This window comes from Pleurodeles waltl, chromosome 4_2 (genome assembly GCF_031143425.1).
Source record: "Pleurodeles waltl isolate 20211129_DDA chromosome 4_2, aPleWal1.hap1.20221129, whole genome shotgun sequence".
NCBI lineage: Eukaryota > Metazoa > Chordata > Amphibia > Caudata > Salamandridae > Pleurodeles > Pleurodeles waltl.
In genome coordinates, this window is record NC_090443.1 from 946940980 (window position 1) to 946959886 (window position 18907).

Below are 18907 nucleotides of genomic sequence, written 5' to 3' on the forward strand. Positions count from 1 at the left end.
CCTCCTGCTAATGAAGGCTATGGGTTGATCTAGGCCCTCTTCATTAAGCTGTGAGAGTACTGCTCCAATACCATGCTCTGAGGCGTCTGTTTGCACAACAAACTCCTTGGAGTAGTCAGGTGCCTTCAGCACAGGTGCTGTGCACATGGCAGCCTTCAGGGCATCAAAAGCGTTCTGGCAAGCCTCTGTCCAGATCACTTTCTTGGGTTGCTTCTTAGAAGTCAACTCAGTTAAGGGGGTAACAATGGTACCATATCCCTTAACAAACCTCCTGTAATATCCTGTGAGACCTAAAAAGGCTCTCACTTCAGTCTGGGTCTTGGGAGGCTCCCAAGCCAGAATCGTGTCAATCTTAGGCTGTAGGGGTGCCACCTGACCACTCCCCACCTGGTGCCCTAAGTACACCACAGAACCCTGCCCTATTTGGCACTTGCTCCGGAGTGGATGGAGTTCATGGTTTTGATGGTGTCTTCGTCGCTGACGCTGGACCAGACGGTCAGGCGACTGGTGCGAGTGGTAGTCGCAGGGGTGGTGGACTCGGTGGTGGGTGCGGGGGGTCGGGCTTGAAGCTGTCGTGGATGTCGGTGATCTTGCATTGGAAGAAGGTGGCCAGGGAGTCACACACTTGTGCACACATGATGTGGACACTGGGGACAGTACAACTATTAAAAAGAAGGTTTACAGGTCACTGACAGGGTCAGGGCATGCGTATCCAAAATGCTTACCCTAGGGGTTATTGAGCACTCCAGCAGTCCTTGGCACAGCCCAGTGGTATTGGTCCCAAAGGCTACTGCACCTGGTGCCACCCCAGAACTCAGGTTCTGTGTGGACTACCGGGGACTCAATGCGGTCAGCAAGACTGACGCACACCCCATCCCCCGAGCTGATGAGCTCATTGACCGGTTGGGAGCTGCCAAGTACCTCAGTACGTTTGATTTAACATCTGGGTACTGGCAGATTGCCTTAACTGAGGGGGCCCAGGAGAGGTCAGCATTCTCTACACCAGATGGACACTTTCAATTTAAAGTGATGCCATTTGGGATGAAGAATGCCCCTGCCACCTTTCAGAGGTTGGTCAACCAGGTGTTGGCAGGACTGGATGAGTTCAGTGCCGCCTACCTGGATGACATTGCTGTGTTTAGTTCCACATGGGAGGAACACCTGCAACACCTCTGGAGAGTGTTAGAGGCCCTGCAGAAGGCAGGCCTCACTATTAAGGCGAGCAAGTGCCAAATAGGGCAGGGTTCTGTGGTGTACTTAGGGCACCAGGTGGGGAGTAGTCAGGTGGCACCCCTACAGCCTAAGATTGATCGTTTTTCACTGTTGCAAGGCATGTCCCTCTCATAGGTTAACATGGGGGCTACATTTAAATCTGATTAAAGTGTAGATTCCCTTTGGGAGCGGATGGATATGTGGAGTTTGGGGTCTCTGAGCTGGGGCCCAGTCCACTTATCCTGGATCGCCCTAGGCTCCACTGGTGCCATCACCCACACTTTTTGACCAGGTTGAAACTTGACCAGAGTGGCATTCTGGTCATACCAACGTTTCATATCCTCCTGGCTTGCTTCCAGGTTCTCCTGAGCGAGACTCCTGAAGCGGGCAGTCTGGTTTCTCAAAGCCAGCATGTAACTGAATACATCCTGGGGGGTTTACTATGAGCTTTCTCCAAAATTTACTTAACCAGACTCAAGGGTCCCCTCACAGGGTGGCCATAAATCAGCTCAAAGGGACTAAACCCAAGTCCCTTTTGAGGCACCTCCCTGTAGGCGAACAGAAGGCATGGCAAGAGGACGTCCCACTTCCGCCTCAAGGGCTCTGACAGGCCCATGATCATGCCTTTTAAGGTGCGGTTGAATCTCTCAACCAGACCATTACTTTGGAAGTGGTAGGGGGTGGTGAACTTGTAGGTTACCCCACACTCCTTCCACAGAGACTTCATATACATGGATATGAAGTTGGTACCCCTATCAGATACCACTTCCTTGGGGAACCCCATGCGGGTAAAACCACCCATCAATGCACGACCCACCACAGGGGAAGTGATTGATCTGAAAGGAATGGCTTCTGGGTACCGGGTGGCGTGGTCCACCAAGACCAGGATAAACCTGTTGCCCATGGCTGTCCTGGGATCCAGAGGCCCCACAATGTCAATGCCTACCCTCTCAAAGGGAGTACTGACAACAGGCAAAGGCTGGAGGGGAGCTTTACATTTCCTCCCACTCTTGCCACTTGCCTGACAAGTCTGACAAGACCTGCAATGTGCATCTGAGTGCCTGCGCACTAGGCGCCAGTAAAAGTGGGTGACAAGCCTCTCAAAGGTCTTGTCCTGCCCCAAATGTCCAGCTAAAGGCACATCATGAGCCAACCCCAGTAGGAAGGCCCTGAAGCACTGGGGTACCACCAGCTCACGGGCTGACCCAGGCTCAGGAACCTTAGGCTCGCTATACAGGAGGTCATCCTCCCAATAAATCAGGTGTGATCCTGGTTCCTTGCCAGCCGCCTGCTGCCTCAAACCCTCCAAAGTAGGGCATGACTTCTGTGCTGCACAGGATGCTTCCGTGGTGGGCCCCCCTTCCTGCTGCCACTGCGACAGCTCAGGGACCTCCCCCAGTTCTGCCACCTGTTCCCCTGTAGGCTCCGGGGCGTCACCCTCAGGCTCCGCCTCCTCCCGGACCGTGAGAACTTCTGGGGCCGGTTTCCCGCGCCCCCTGCCCTTCCTCTTCTTGGTGGTCCCCTGGGCCACTGTTTCAGGCTCCAGGGGCTCTTGATTACCCTGACGGGCTGCCATTGACCGGGTGGATACGCATACGCACCCAGGCAGACCCAACATCTCCAAGTGAGACCTGTGTTCCGCCTGCTTCCAAGGGGAATCCTCCAGGTCATTGCCTAGCAAACAATCAAAAGGCATGGTTGGAATCACAGCTACCTTCAAGGAACCTGAGACCCCCCCCCCATTCAAAGGGAACCTGCGCCACTCTGCACAGGCGCTCTGAGTTGTCCACTGCAACTACTTGGTGAAGTACCCGGGGATCAATCTGCTCTTCAGACACCAGCTGACTTCTCACTGTAGTCACACTGGCTCCTGTGTCTCTCAGAGCCTCCACCCTCTTCCATTAATGGTCACCCACTGCCGGTACCTCTTAGTGTTTTCAGGCACTAGGGTTCTCTGGACCATCTCACTGTCCCCTAATGAGACAAGGGTCATCTCAGCTGGTTCCCACCCACCTGAAACCAACTCCTCCCCAAGCGCTACACTGGCCAAACCCTGGGACAGTGCACCAGTGGGTGCCTGTGTACTTTTGGGGCATTTGGGGTCCCCGCTCCCATGACCCACCTGGTCACATGCATAACACTTACGTGGGGGACCACCTGCCACTGACTTCCCTTTGGAGAACCATGGCTTCTTTTCACTGGGGGGTTGGGAATCCTTACCCTGGGAATCCGTTTGGGGCCCTTTAGAGAACTCCCCCTGTTTGCCCTTACCCCCCCCCCTTTCTTCTGAGAGGGACCCTGCCCACCCTTAGCGTGGTCTCCCCCATACCTCTTTTGGACCCTGGTGCTCTCCCAGCAGTCCGCTTCCTGCGTAAGCTTCCTGGGGTCAGTCAGCTTGCTGTCAATCAGGTGTTGGCGCAGCTCTGGAAAACATAAACTGTACAAGTGCTCCCAAGCAATCAGATTGTAAAGCCCCTCATACGTAGTTACCTTACTGCCCTTCACCCAACCATCCAGTGACCTGCAATAAGAATCAACACATTCCAACCATGTTTGGGATTCCTTCTTCTTGTAGGAGCTAAACTTATCATTGTACTGCTCAGGGGTAAGGCCATACCTTGTAAGCAAGGCATCCTTCATGTTAGAGTAGGTGAGACTCTGAGCATCCCCTAAGGCTGTCAGTGTATCCCTCCCCTCTACCTCAAAGTGCTTCCACAGACCCGCCCCCCAATGAGCTTCAGGGACCAGTTTCATGTGGAGAGCAGACTCATAACCCCTTGAACCACAAGTATATGTCATCCTCCGTCTTGTAATCTTTCACAAGGTCTTTAGAAATGTGCACCCTTCTCTCAGGCTGCACTGTAGGGTTGCTGCCACCATCTCTACTGGACTCGCTTTTATGATCCATCTCTTTCAAGCTAAGCTCATGAGCCATCGCTAACTTCCTCTCCTCAAGGGCTAACCTCCTCTGCTCCAATTGGTACTCCCTTTCTGCCTGTCTGTCCTGTAACTCCTCGGGTGTCAGACCCTTGGATGAGACACTGCTACCTGCCCTGGAGACCTTCTCCCTGGACATAACAGGCCCACCCACAATACCATTGCGTACTGAACACTCTTCCTCATCCTCCTCATCTCCCTCATCATCTGTGTGCCCTTCAGGGCTCTTGGCTGTCACCCAGGCCCTCAGCGCCTTTTGCAGCTCCTCCTTCCTGGATGAGGTCTTAATGGGACAGTCAAAACTTTTACAGAACTGCTTCAACTGAGCTTTGGTATAACTCTCCAATTTCTCAAGGTCAAAGTCAGCTCCAACTGATACATCTCCAGCATTGGACATGATGAAGATTCAAAAACAAGTGCAAAGTTCCAAAGGCAGAAAAACAAGTTCCCAAATGAAGTTCCAAAGACAGTCAATCAAGGAATCAGCGAAAAAAAATGGAAGTAGAACAAAAACAGTCCCAAAGAGAAAAAATCAAAAGATCACCAAACAAGTAGTATGTGGTCACGTAGTGGTCTGAACTCAAACAGTAGTGTACACTTAATCACTGTATGCCAAGTACAAATACAAGTCCAAATCCCAACCGCTGATCACCAATGTTAGAAATGGGGTCTTTGGTTGACAGTCAGGTTACCCCCTGTTCAAGCAAGGACCCTCACTCTAGTCAGGGTAAAAGAGAATCACCCTCAGCTAACCCCTGCATACCACCTTGGTAGCTTGGCAGAGCAGTAGGCGTAACTTCAGAGTGCTAGGTGTAAAGTATTTGTTCCAACACACAGTAACTTAATGAAAATACTACAAAATGACACTACACCAGTTTAGAAAAATAGGAAATATTTATCTAAACAAAACAAGACCAAAACGACAAAAATTGAACATACACAAGTCAAGTTATGAATTTTTAAAGATTAAACTCAAAAATAGCGCTTAGAAACAAAAATGCTTCGATGAGATGTTAACACGTCATCGTGATGGAGTCGTTCCCAACAAGCCGACACCAGCGGCGCCGGACACGGAGTCGTGTAGACCCCCAAGTACAGTACCTTTGGTGAAGAGTGAAAACAAGCCGATGCGCGAAGTCGGAGATTGCGGTGTCTGTGCGAAACGTTGAATCCGTGCACTTCGAGTGGCGTTGGTCACGGCGTGGTGCGGCGACTTCCACTGAGTCGCGGACTTCAGCGGGGCTGCCGCGGCGTCGGGCCTGCAAAGAGCGTCACGTTCCAGCGAAGGTCACGGTGTCGGGTGCAGGTGGCGTCACCGGATTCAGCAGTGGCGTCGGTCCGAAGTCGTCCGAAGTCGATTTCCTTGGATTTCCACCAGCTTTCCTTTCAAGGGCCCAAGGACTGGATAGGGCACCACTTGTCAGAGCAGGAGTCTCTCCAGAGACAGAGAGAAGTCTTTGCTGTCCCTGAGACTTCAAACAACAGGAGGCAAGCTCTAAATCAAGCCCTTGGAGATTTCTTCACAAGATGGAAGGCACACAAAGTCCAGTCTTTGCCCTCTTACTCTCGCAGAAGCAGCACTGCAGGAAAGCTCCACACAGCACAGTCACAGGCAAGGCAGCACTTCGTCCTCAGCTATTCAGCTCTTCTCCAGGCAGAGGTTCCTCTTGGTTCCAGAAGTATTTCTAAAGTCTGTGGTTTTGGGTGCCCTTCTTATACCCAATTTCTCCTTTGAAGTAGGCCTACTTCAAAGTAAAGTCTCTTTGGAATGTGAAATCCTGCCTTGCCCAGGCCAGGCCCCAGACACTCACCAGGGGGTTGGAAACTGCATTGTGTGAGGGCAGGCACAGCCCTTTCAGGTGTGACCACTCCTCCCCTCCCTCCTAGCACAGATGGCTCATCAGGATATGCAGGCTACACCCCAGCTCCCTTTGTGTCACTGTCTAGTGTGAGGTGCAACCAGCCCAACTGTCAAACTGACCCAGACAGGGACTCCACAAACAGGCAGAGTCACAGAAAGGGTATAAGCAAGAAAATGCTCACTTTCTAAAAGTGGCATTTTCAAACACACAATCTTAAAATCAACTTTACTAAAATATGTATTTTTAAATTGTGAGCTCAGAGACCCCAAACCCCACATGTCCATCCGCTCCCAAAGGGAATCTACACTTTAATCAGATTTAAAGGTAGCCCCCAAGTTAACCTATGAGAGGGACATGCCTTGCAACATTGAAAAACGAATTTAGCAATATTTCAATGTCAGGACATATAAATCACATTACTATATGTCCTACCTTAACCGTACACTGCACCCTGCCCTTGGGGCTACCTAGGGCCTACCTTAGGGGTGTCTGACATGTAAGAAAGGGGAAGGTTTAGGCCTGGCAAGTAGGTACACTTGCCAAGTCGAATTTACAGTTAAAACTGCACACACAGACACTGCAGTGGCAGGTCTGAGACATGATTACAGAGCTACTTATGTGGGTGGCACAACCAGTGCTGCAGGCCCACTAGTAGCATTTGATTTACAGGCCCTGGGCACCTCTAGTGCACTTTACTAGGGACTTACTAGTAAATCAAATATGCCAATCACGGATAAACCAATCACATACACATTTTGTAAAGGAGCACTTGCGCTTTAGCACTGGTTAGCAGTGGTAAAGTGCCCAGAGTAACAAAAACAGCAAAATCAGAGTCAAGCACACATCAACAACCTGGGGAACAGAGGCAAAAAGTTAAGGGAGACCACGCCAAGGATGAAAAGTCTAACAGGGTGGACTTGCTTCTTACCATTGGTGCATGGTATTAAAGCAACAAATCAACAAATCAAGGGCAAAATATGAGATCTCTGGCAGTGGGGCCTCTTAAAGCCCAGACGTGGGGGGCCTTACCCTGGAGTAGGCCTCTACCGAGCTCCTGAGTGAGGCAAGCATGAGTTGCCAGCAGAAAAGAGAATTAGCGGTGGCCCTGAGAATCCTACAAGGGAGTCACTCCAAGCACTATCCAGCAGTCTCATCTAGGGACATAAAATGTTTGGTTTATGTCAGCATATTCACTCCAGCTTGGAACTACAGAGAAAGGGTATGTTAAAGGTGCAGTCCAAAATCTACAATCAAAGGATTCAATGGTATCAACAGGAGATGTTCTGCCTAGGCTGGGAATAAGTGACAATAATGTGGACGTAGTGCCAAGAAGAAGTCAAATGGGGCCTTCCCGATTTTATAAATATGGATCACAGCATTGAGGAGCCTTGGGTAAGGCAAGGCAGTGTTAAATATGAAGGCCTCCCTAATTATTTTTAGATCTGGTGTTCTTTGAGAGGCCATTGCAGTATCAGTCATGGTCATGGCATGAGCAACCACAGCAGTGGGGCAGCATGATCACCCACGATCCACCTAAGGCCATGTAATTATGCTTTGGCCACAAGACACCGGGCTGTCCAGCTCCAGGATCCCTCTGGCAGGCCTAGAGAGAAATCAGAATGATGGAGAAGCCAATCCATCTTACTCACCTCCGATTGCTCCATGCTACACACTGGTCCAACATCTACTGCCTGCCATGCAGCACAGGCCTCCCTCCTTCACCCATCATCAAGCTGGATATCTGTCACCAATCCTGGGTCAGGGAAGGGGGTCACTAACGCTGACGCTAAATCCAAGTAGCTCCCCAAGAACCAGCTCTACCGAATCCACACACCACGTGGCACACCATGTGGCTTAGGTCCGGCCTCCATGTCAAATGCCTCTCACATCAGATAGCTGACAATTAAAGAATCAGGGCTGGCTATTAGTTTCCCACCACTGTTACAATCTGCAATCAATTTGAATGCGCTATGCACAGGATGAAGGCGGATAGCACAGGTTGAGTTGAGCACTCTATTCAGACATGTTTTCCATCCTACACAGCCTGGCCACACCCCACCGTACTCTTGTTTTTACTACAGTGTGATATAGCTACTAGTCTTGGACAGGCCACAAGTCCTAAAAAGCAGAAGTGGGAGGACTAACCAAGTTGGGCAGTATGCAAATGACGACATGTTGCGTGCCATCATAGCGCATGACATTGCACGTGGCATCACAGGAGGTGACATAAGAGGAAGTGGCATCATAAGCTATGACTTTACAGGAAGTGACATCATAGAAAGTGACATCAGATCTTAAGACCTCACACATATGTTTAGCAAGTCCATCATGAGTGCATGTGAGATCATTATGAGTAAACACAATTACACACAAACACTCCTGATTTAGAAGACTCACATTTTTGTAAGCTACACATGAAACAATGTTGACTTTTGTCAGCATAAAGCTCCCTTTACCCAAGGATTGAACAAACTAACTCTGTCGCTAGCCTACCCCATCAGGCATAATGTTCCATATGCAGCACATTTTCATGTAGATGTAATTAATTTAGCTGCCTGTGCTCTCCAGAGGCAACACCACTCTCCTATGCAAAGTATGCTTACTCAGCACTACACACTACTTAATGTGTCTGTGATGGGCAGGTGCAGTCATTTTAGGAGTCTGGGGCTGATTTTTCAAACAAACCACAACCCAAAACAAAATAGAAAGACAGAAAGGGAAGAAAGGAGAAAGGAACATAGGAAAACAATGCCAAAGGCAGAAAAGAGGATGAAAAAAGAACCAGCAAGAATAAGTAAGTGTAGTGTAGTGAAAGGAAAAAGGTTATTGGCAACCTTGGCATTCAAGACTAGGGGCCTCATTACAACCCTGGCGTTCAAGGACCGCCAGGGCTGTTCTGACGATTGCACCGCCAACAGGCTGGCAGTGCAATCCTGCTAATTACGACCGCGCCGGAAGTGCTGCGGTCGCACCGCCGGGACAGGCGGTTTTCCGCCACGTTGGTCCCGGTGGTTGTAATCCCCCAGGGCAGCGCTGCCCAGGGGATTACGAGTCCCCCTCCCGCCAGCCTTTTCATGGCGGTAGGAACCGCCATGAAGAGGCTGGCGGAAAGGGGAGTCACGGGGCCCTTGGGGGCCCCTGCACTGCCCATACCAGAGGCAGAGGCATGGGCAATGCAGGGGCCCCCTGCCACAGCCCCATGGAGCTTTTAACTGTCTGCATAGCAGACAGTGAAAGTGCGACGGGTGCAACTGCACCCGCCGCACCGCCGCAACACCGCCGGCTCCATTTGGAGCCGGCTCCCGTGTTGCAGCCCACATCCCCACTGGGCCGGCGGGGATCTCGTAATGGCCACTGCGAGAGTGCGGCTGCATTGGCGGCCGCACGGCGGTTACAAATTGGCGGGCCGCGGTTGACGCCCGCCAATGTTGTAATGAGGGCCTAGGACCCTAAGAAAAAGTTTGAGGCTCTGCATTTATATTTTTACAAATTACACACTTCCCTCAAAAATATAATCTCCATATCTAGCAGCAGACGTTTCTCATGTTCTTATAGTTGTTTAAACAAATCTCACATTCACAAGCTCAACTGGACAGCTCACCCTAAAATCAATACAACCAGAATACCCACACAAAGAATGGAGCATGAATTTCAAAGTAGAAGGTATCAGCTCTACATTAAAATAAGTGTAAGCCAAACCTTTTGCCTTCCTCCTCCTCCCACTTTTTGCTGAATGTTTGCTTGTTGGCCTTAGGACTCTGTGCACTTTACCACTGCTAACCAGAGCTAAAGTGCTTGTGCTCTCGCCCTAAAACATGATTTGATTTGATTTGCATATACCTGTTTGTCGTAATTAATTTACATGTAAGTTCCTTGTAGATTGGCTTGCCATATACCAACGGCCTGTAACTTAAATGCTACCAGTAGGCCGGCAGCACTTATTGTGCCACCCACCTATGTCCCACTGGCATGTAAACTTGGCATTTAAAACCCCTTGCCAAGCTATAAACTCCCCTTGTATTCCATATATCACCCATAAGGTAGGCCCCAGGTAGCCCCTAGGGCAGGGTGCTGTGTGATTAAAAAGTAGGACATGTACTTTTTAGTTTTACAGGTACTAGTACTGAAACACTCCCAAATGTGTTTTCTCACTACTGAGAGGCCTACCTCTGCCATAGAGTAACATTGGGGATTCCTTAATAAAATGAAAAAGCTGTAATTCCTAAACCAGAGGTGGTAGATATCATGGTTGGTATCTATGAACTTGTAATGATATATCCTGTTTAATGGTAAAGTCGGGTTTATCATTACAAGTTTGAAAATGTGACTTTTAGAAGGTAGGCACTTTCTTGCCCTTAACCCTCTGTGCCTGCAGCCTGCCTTAGGTCACATGACTGGGAGTGACAGTTGATACTTTGTGAATTCACCCCAGACAGTCACACAATTGGGGGATTACAGAGGCTGATTGGTCCCTTAACTGACTTGATGGGAGGGAGGAGCAAAGCACAGGCCACTTGCAAAAAAAGGCTGGGTTCTGCCACTACACAATAGGCTTAACAACCGTGTATGGTCAGTGCAGCCAGCTAGGAACCAGGGCAGGGGAGGCAGGAAACTCCAGGAATTTCAGAGAACTCTTCTGGAAATTTCTCCCAGCTTGTAGAAGCAGGGGACCGGGGTATACAAATAGGGTTCTCAGACCCACTCTTCAGTTCTCCACTGGACCAGTGGAAGAAATCTCAGAGGACTGCTTGCTGCTGTGACATGCTGTGCACTCTGCCAGCCTGCTGCTGTACCTGGAAGGACTGCTTTGCTGCCTGGAGCCTGCTTGGAACTTTCAGAGGCCAGCCCTGCTGTACAGCCCTGCATCACCATCTGCACCCAGGACTTCAGATGTTACTCAAAAAGTAGTTTAGCTGGTCTCCTGTTCTGAGCCACAGGAACATAACAGGCTCCCTCCATCTTACACCTGCACCTAGACCCAGCCTCAGTGAGTTTTCTCTCACCACCCAATATCCAAAGATGAGGAGGAATTGATGACCCGGGTGACTCACAAGAAAAAGGCACATGCAATTCAAGCCCCAACTAGCACTTTCAAGAAAATGTTCACCTTCAGAAGAAAATATTGCTAGTTTGCATAGAAAAACTACCCCTGTGGGGAGATGGAGGAACCGCGAGACACACCTTTAAACTACGGCCAGTAATCAGAATCTACACTAGAGTATGGTTGCTAATAAGAATTTACCATATCGTAGACATAGTAAACGGCAAAAATGGTGCACTGGAAACAACCTACTTGACCCTCTTGTTTACAGTAACACTGACCTGTAGGTTTGCCTATTCACTGTAAACTCATCCTGCAGGAGCCAGCCCTAATTAAGCATACATGATCTACATGATCTTTCATTTCACACATTACATAACTCTGAATTACATCAGTTTTCCAGACCTAAGAGCATTAAATCAACAACTCTACTCTGTGATACTGTGTTATAATACTGTACAATGCAAACTTTGCTTGCTGCAGTAGGTAGTTGTGTAAAGGGCAAAGAAAAACAGGATCACCCATACCTCGGCAAGGTAACAACTTGGCAAAATTTAATAGTGCCAAATACAGCCCTCTCAAATTTCCAGAGCTACAAAAAACAACTTGTCTTCCTTTCAAGGAAAACAGCTCTTCAGCACTTAGTGATTGGAACTGATAAATAAGGCACACAATTTCAAATGTTTGGAAATCATTTTTGCTGTGATTTAGATACTTCTGGAGGAGCAAGCAGGACTATGCAAAGCAGTCCTTATGTGAAGTTAAAAATGCAATTGTGGCATCTGCCTGTACCTTGAGCTCAAACTTCACGTGCAAAGAATTAAAGACAAAGCATTAACCTTTGAAGTAAAATAGGAGAAATAAAGATATGTCCATCTAATGGCTGAAATGAACAATGTGAAATCAGAAAACCTATGATCAATCCCGGCTTCCCAGCTTGACTAAATTGTGTGATCCTAGACAAATCTCTCTCTTGGTTATAAATTTATAGGCTGGTCACTTGCACCATGCATAATAAGAATCTAGGCCACATATGGGATGTACTTGACACCTAACTTTCATGTAACTTCTGTCGGTCAGCCACACTCTAACCTCATGAACCAAAAATTAAAGACAAAACTTTAACCTTTGATGTCAAATAGGAGAAATAAAGAGATGTCCATTTAGTGGCTGAATTGTACAAAGTGAATGCAGAAAACCTGTGTGCTGCCAGTTGGGGGCTGCACTGATGATTGAGGGCTGTCGCCCTTGTGCAATACTCTATCGAGAAGAGGGCTGTTGCCCTGTGAAATGACCAGAAGGGGCAGTCTCCCTGTGTGCGCTGTTACGAACCCCATATGTATGGTGAAGTGGAAAGGCTGCCTCCTTGGAGCAGTGTGTATCTGTGAAGGAGAAGCAAGCTATTACCCAAGGTGGAAGAGCAACAATTCAACTACCCAACAATCCAGGCGACCCCAAGACTTACTGCCAGATTCAGGGAGGCTTACAGGATAAGCAGAGGAGCACATCCACTGTAGCACCCGGCTTTTGCTCACAGTCGGGCTGCAGACATGGGCAGGGCACTCCGAACTTTCACTTCAGCACAAGCAGATAAGACTGGAAACTGGCCCGTCAGGCCTCGGCAGCAACTTGCTTTGACTTGCACGCTACAGCACGGAGACATTTTGACTTTCTAAGACTTCTTCTTTCTAAAATTTGAACTCACTGGCAGGGCCTAACTGGAATGTTGCCTCACAAATGGGGAATTACCACGATCCTTTGACAGGAGAGAGGGACTCGAGAGCTGGCCCAGGGATAGCAAGTGTGCCTGCCTATTTGTATGTAAAATACATGGGTGGATGTATGGGAACGCCCATGCACCACCTATGTAATGCCTTCCTGAAACACGGTAACACAAGGCAGCGCAACATGCTGTCTTGCATTTGCTTTTTTTCTGATACAAAGTCATGCAAAAACTATCCTATAAGGTTATTTCCTCTTTGTATGTGTGCTACAGAACGCAGCATACTTGCAAGGAGGAAATAATGAGGAGAAATAAAGATATTTCAATGCCAGCCTCAGGTAACCCACCAGTTTGGTGCAAACCTATATTTGCAAGTCCTTGTAAATATGGACTCACGTCAAAATGAATGGGTGGATGCACTGGAATGCCCAAGCATCATCTATGTAAAGTATACATGATGCAAGTTAACGCAAGGCAGTGCAGTGTGTTGCCTTGTGTTTTTAAAAAAATTTTTTAACAAAGCTACACAAACGGAATTTGTGTAGCACTGTAAATCCCTAAGTAGATTCTGCATCAGGGTTGGGCCAGTTTAGTGACATAACCCAGACACAAAATCTAGGCCTTAAAGAAATTAGCAACATGGAGAAACATGACAGTAAATCTGTTCTGCTTAATTGGTTGCAAAGTCTGAATTGTACAATATCTTTTGGGGTTAAGGCACCTGCTACAGTTTGTGTTCCCACTAAATCTGTGGAAATAGTCATAATGGTACAATAACTCTGGTGGTTAACGCATTTGCTGGAAAGATCTATGCTTTTTCTAGTCCAAGTTTTGACTCAAAGTAGCATACAGGGTTAATGCATCTCCTGCAAGGTACATCATGTAACATTCAGATAACAGATTTTTATTTTGTATAGATAGGTAAGTGGATTACTGCTTTTAGCACACAGATCAGTTTGTTACTTGCAGTTGCATTGTAATCCTTCTAATATAGCACAGTCAACTGTGAACGATGACATGTGACTCCTACGCATTGTAACCCTCACCGTCTTATGCAACGTATACTGTACATTGATTTACAAACCTGTGTGATTTATTGTCAATATAATATGTACATGTTATATAAAGTGCTCTGACCCCTGCCTTGTGATAAATAGCGCTATAAATTAAATAAAAAATAGTAGTATTTACTATTTAAATTGTTATTTTGCGTAAATATTGGGACAGAGCAACACATCTGACATTCTTACAGTGCATGCATATCTCATACAGGGCTGAAAAAAGTAAATATAAGTATGTGTGAAGTGCTAACAAGCTGTGTGCTTTTGTTTCCCTTGCATTTATATCTAGGTGTTGTGCTACAGACACCTCACAGCCAGAACACTCGAACAAAAGGAGGTAAAATGACCCCTTAAATTAGGCCTTTGTTATGGGCCCAGCTGGAGTGTGAAATAAAAAAGATTGCGTGCTGCCTGCACATTGTTCCTTGGATCAAAAGCAGACAACGTGCAGGTGCTGCTGAATGTCTCCCGTTTTTTTTAAATTTCATTGGGATCAGTTCAGTATATTTTACAGTGGGGCCCAACTTCTTGGCAGGGTGGACGGTGACACCATCCACCCACGTGTAGCCTCGGATTGTATCCTGGCCCTGGTGAGTACCCTTCCTGCCCCAAAGGTATCCCATGGAGCTCAGGAGGTGGACATTCAACATGACTGAGGACGGCCTGTTGGCTAAGGTACAGTCCTCTGTGCCACAACTCATCCCCCAATTAAACATTTCAGCTTATTTCACTTTAGAGGGTCCCAGCACATTTTACAGGCACTACACACTAGTATGTCCCATAGAACAGAAGAGATAAAGAGTCTAGAGTTCACCCCTTCATGAAATGAGGTAGGAAATAGTAGTAATAGGGATGTTCACTAATAAATGTCTTGGTAACAAGCACAGATCAGTGACCACCCTTTTAGATAATGTGATTGTTCCCCGTGGGAGGTAGGCTGGCATTTGATGTTCCCGAGGGCTGTGGTGAGAACACTCAGGTGATGTGAAGAGAAGCATAGTACTCCAGTAACACATATGCATAGGTCATTAATGCATTCACACGGGCTCTTGAATACATATAATAGTTAAATAAATAAATCTGATTGAAAGAGCAAATCAGTGAATGATCATTGCAGCTTCTAAACTTAATGTCATTCATTTGAACTGTGGGGAAAACGTACTGCTCCATAGTTCTCTAACTAACCCGCTAGCTCAAATACAATCAAGAGGGTGATCTGCACCTTTACATTTGGTCAGTCATTGGTGCCGTTGAGAGATGTGGCTGTTGAATCTGTCCTGGTTGCATTGGATTCGAAATATCTTCTGAAAATACTCCTCAAATATTTACCCTTTAAAAAAAAAATCTAAAAGTTTTGAGGTTTTCTAAAATAGACTGTTGTTGAAGATCCCTCTGATGAACAACCTGGCAACAAGAGTTAAAGATGAGATACCACTTAGCAGCACTGTAGATTTTCCAATCCTTCCTCTAACTAGGGGCTGCAAAAAATGGTCTTTGTGCAGTAGCACTACTAACTGCAACAGTGTATATTGTTACAAGTTTTTTAAAAACATGTTTTATGAATGTTTACGTTTTCAGATACAGTAAAATTACACAACACAGGTTTCTCTTACATTCTCACATTGAAACAGAGATGATGTTCACATATGTACATATTTTTGTCATAAAGAGCATTGAATTTCAATATCTATTCAAGCTTAGTATTTTTCGAACCAACATCACAATTTCTTTAGGACAGAAATGTCCCCTGCCTGGTGAGGGGCATGCACCCTTGTACTTTGTCCCGTAGCTGCATGGATATCTGGATCCCTGGTAGTGATTTTTGGTTATGGGTTAACACATATCATGCCTGTGCTCCATGACCTAGGCCTTTCGCATGGTTATGCAGTGTTATTAGACCAGGAGGGGCGCACCAAGCTTCTACACTCAGAGTGGTAGAGGATTACTGCTTTTACCTGGAATTAAGTAATAAAGGCATAGTGGTGGCATTATTCTTGTTTTGTGTTTCAAAGGAATCAGGAGTGTGAACAGGCCTTCTTACATGTGTCACTGGAGTGGCGCATACCGGACCACTTGTGTAAAATTCCATGGCTGTGTACTTAACTCGCCTTTGGCATATATGTACTGTCTTTCACGTGTTTAATGGGACATGTGTGTGCTTGTGGATGGTTTGTAACAAGAAAGCATGTAGGTTCCATTTTGGAAGACTAGGGCCTAGACAGGCTAGTTGAGATGAGAACACCCAGACAAGAGATCTTGATCGCTGATGTTCCTGAGGGCTCAGTGGCATAACAAAGGCCCTGGCAGACCACGCAGTGTGGGGGGCCCTGGCCTCCAGTGAGCCCCCTAAGCAAAGTACTGTGGTCTGAGGGATACTGAGTGAGTGTGGAGGGGGTACCCTCCATGTACTTTGCAGGGGGTGGGGGGGTGCTTAAGTTCCATTATGCCACTGTGAGGGTTGTGGTGGGAACACACACATTGCTCGAGCATCCTCTATACATATCAAAGACCTCTTTGACTCTGCGAAGAGTTTCTGGTCACTGGAGCCTTGGCTTATTGTCAGGGAGCTGGTGGGATTGATACGGATGGCACTGTAGACCATGGAATCTTGATGGAGAGGAAGGCTTCGGCCTTTGAACCTTTATGAGGCATATTCCAGGGAAGGGTGACAGCCAGGTGTGATCCCCAGTTACTCCCTTGACCTGTGTAAGGGTCAGTCAGATTTGAGCCACTTCTGCTATGGCATACTGCCCCTTGACAAAGGACAGGGCGGAAGAGAGAGCAGTTCCAAGGAGCTGACACCTACAAGCCGAATTTCAAAAGCTCAAGCATTAAGGCCCTGCTTACGAGTTTAAGAGCTACTTATCACACCTTATAAATAACTATATCACAGTGTACGTTATCTATCGGTTGTGATAACACCAATTATGAGTTGGTGGGGAATAAAATGCAGATTTTAGTTTTTAACATCCGAAAATCCACATGATATTATAAATGCCTTATGCTTTTCCCCCATTAAATTTCGGCAAGATTGACCTGCTAAAATTTAACATAGGTTGAGGTATTTAACACATCCAATAAGGATGCGCTAAATACCTAACAACGTATAATTCCAGCCCATGCATAAACAGGAATTTACGCACAACTGAAAATACATTGACCACCTCCACAAATCTCATATGTGCCTGGATTTGGACTATAAGGGTGGGAGTCCCACAGCACTGCTCATGGATGTCACTGCTGTACACACAAAGGGCCTCGTATGAGGCTAGCGATCAGACTGCAGTAAAAGCAGCGGTCTAGCCTCCATATTATGACTGTGGTGGAGCCACCACTATCCGACCACCAGCACCACCAGGTTGCTGCCAGTCGACAACCTGGGGGTCTCGGTGGTCGTAATCTGCCCTGGATTACGAGTCCCCTTTCCACCAGCCTTTGCATGGTGATTGGACCGCCATGCAAAAGCTGATGGAAAGGGGGCATCGGGCATGGGCAGTGCAGGGGCCCCCTTGTACAGCCCAGTCGCGATTTTCACTGCCCGAATTACAGGCAGTGAAAAGTGCAATGGGTGGTGTCGCACCCAACGCACTGCAACGTTGCCGCAGGCTCAATTACGAGCCGGCATCAATGTTGTGGCCTGTTTACCCCTGGCCCGTGGAAAACTCGCAATAGGGCCAGAAGGCAGAAAACTGGACGCCCGCAAAACTCAAAATGAGGACCAAAGTGTGTGGTTTTCATCCTTGGGAGAATGCAGTATGGGGAGTACAGAGAGTACACCAAGCAGCTTATACCAGTGATCAAGATGGTACATGTACCTCTGACTCTAGTTAAGGATGGGACAACGTATGATATGCGTATAAACGATTGGTGGGAATAGGCCATTTCAAGCGATGCCAGCCACAAGCTCCATTTCAGAGCTATGCATCTTTTAGCCAAAAGCAGGGCAAGATCCAAAAATGTTTTCCCACTTTTTTCCATTTGGTGTCTTGGGAATAATCACAGTCAGGGCCAGAGTTAGCGCAGGCAGCACTCAGTGTGATAATCTTTTTTGGAGCGCCCCAGTGACCTTCTCCACAAAACCCCTGAGCACCAGGCTCCAGCAGCGCCCCTCATCGCTCCACAGCCTCTCTCTCACGTGCATTTATTTTATATCGCCACTCGGACCAGGGTAGGGTGTCAGAGCACTTTCCATCTCACACACATTATAAAAAGACAATGAATCATACTGTGTAAATCAGAGCAGTCTATAGGAAATGTTACATAAAACAGAGAGGATTAAAAGGTGTAGGAGTCATCAGTAGTATATGTTGAGAGTGTTTGGTCTAGGGTATCACACACTCTGGATTTAAAGCTTACTACACTGGTTGGCTTTACTAATAAGAATGTATTTCTTCCCAAATGAACAGTTTTTTAACAACAGTAGAAATTACAAATTGCGGAAAAACGTTTTAACCTGTACCATGCAGTTTGCATGCAGCTCGTAGCTGACAGTTCGTATTAGGGTTGTAGCTTATGATCTGCAAGTAACAAAAGGATCTCTATGACAAACGCAGTATCCCACTAAGCGACCCACAGAAAATACAGTTCTGTGATTTTCGGGGTACACGTTCTTCGTAGCAGGCATATTAACCCTCTGCGCTACTTTATGATGAATGGAAACTGCCACTAGGCCAACCTGGATCTCTCTCTATGTGAAGACTAGTCACCACAGTTATCTTTACATTTTTATTGCTACCGGGAATCAGCTTAACACACTTGGAACTCTGCAGCAGGTGTTTTTTAAACTCATAAGTTATTTCTAAAAGTGGCGCACCCAGAAAACAGTGCCGGGAGCGTAGGTACCAGTTTGACAGCCCTAGAGCCGGCTCTGATCACACTAAGCAACTTGTAGAGTTCAGTAATTCTTTCCACCCTACGGTCCGTTCATTTGTTGCCACTACTTGCTGCCAGAAGTTTGCTACTACTGGGCAGGCCCATATCATGTGAAAGAAGCCAACATTCCCAGCACTGCACCTACTACTGCTGGACCCTACATTCGGATATATTATATCCAGCCACCCAGGTGTGAGTT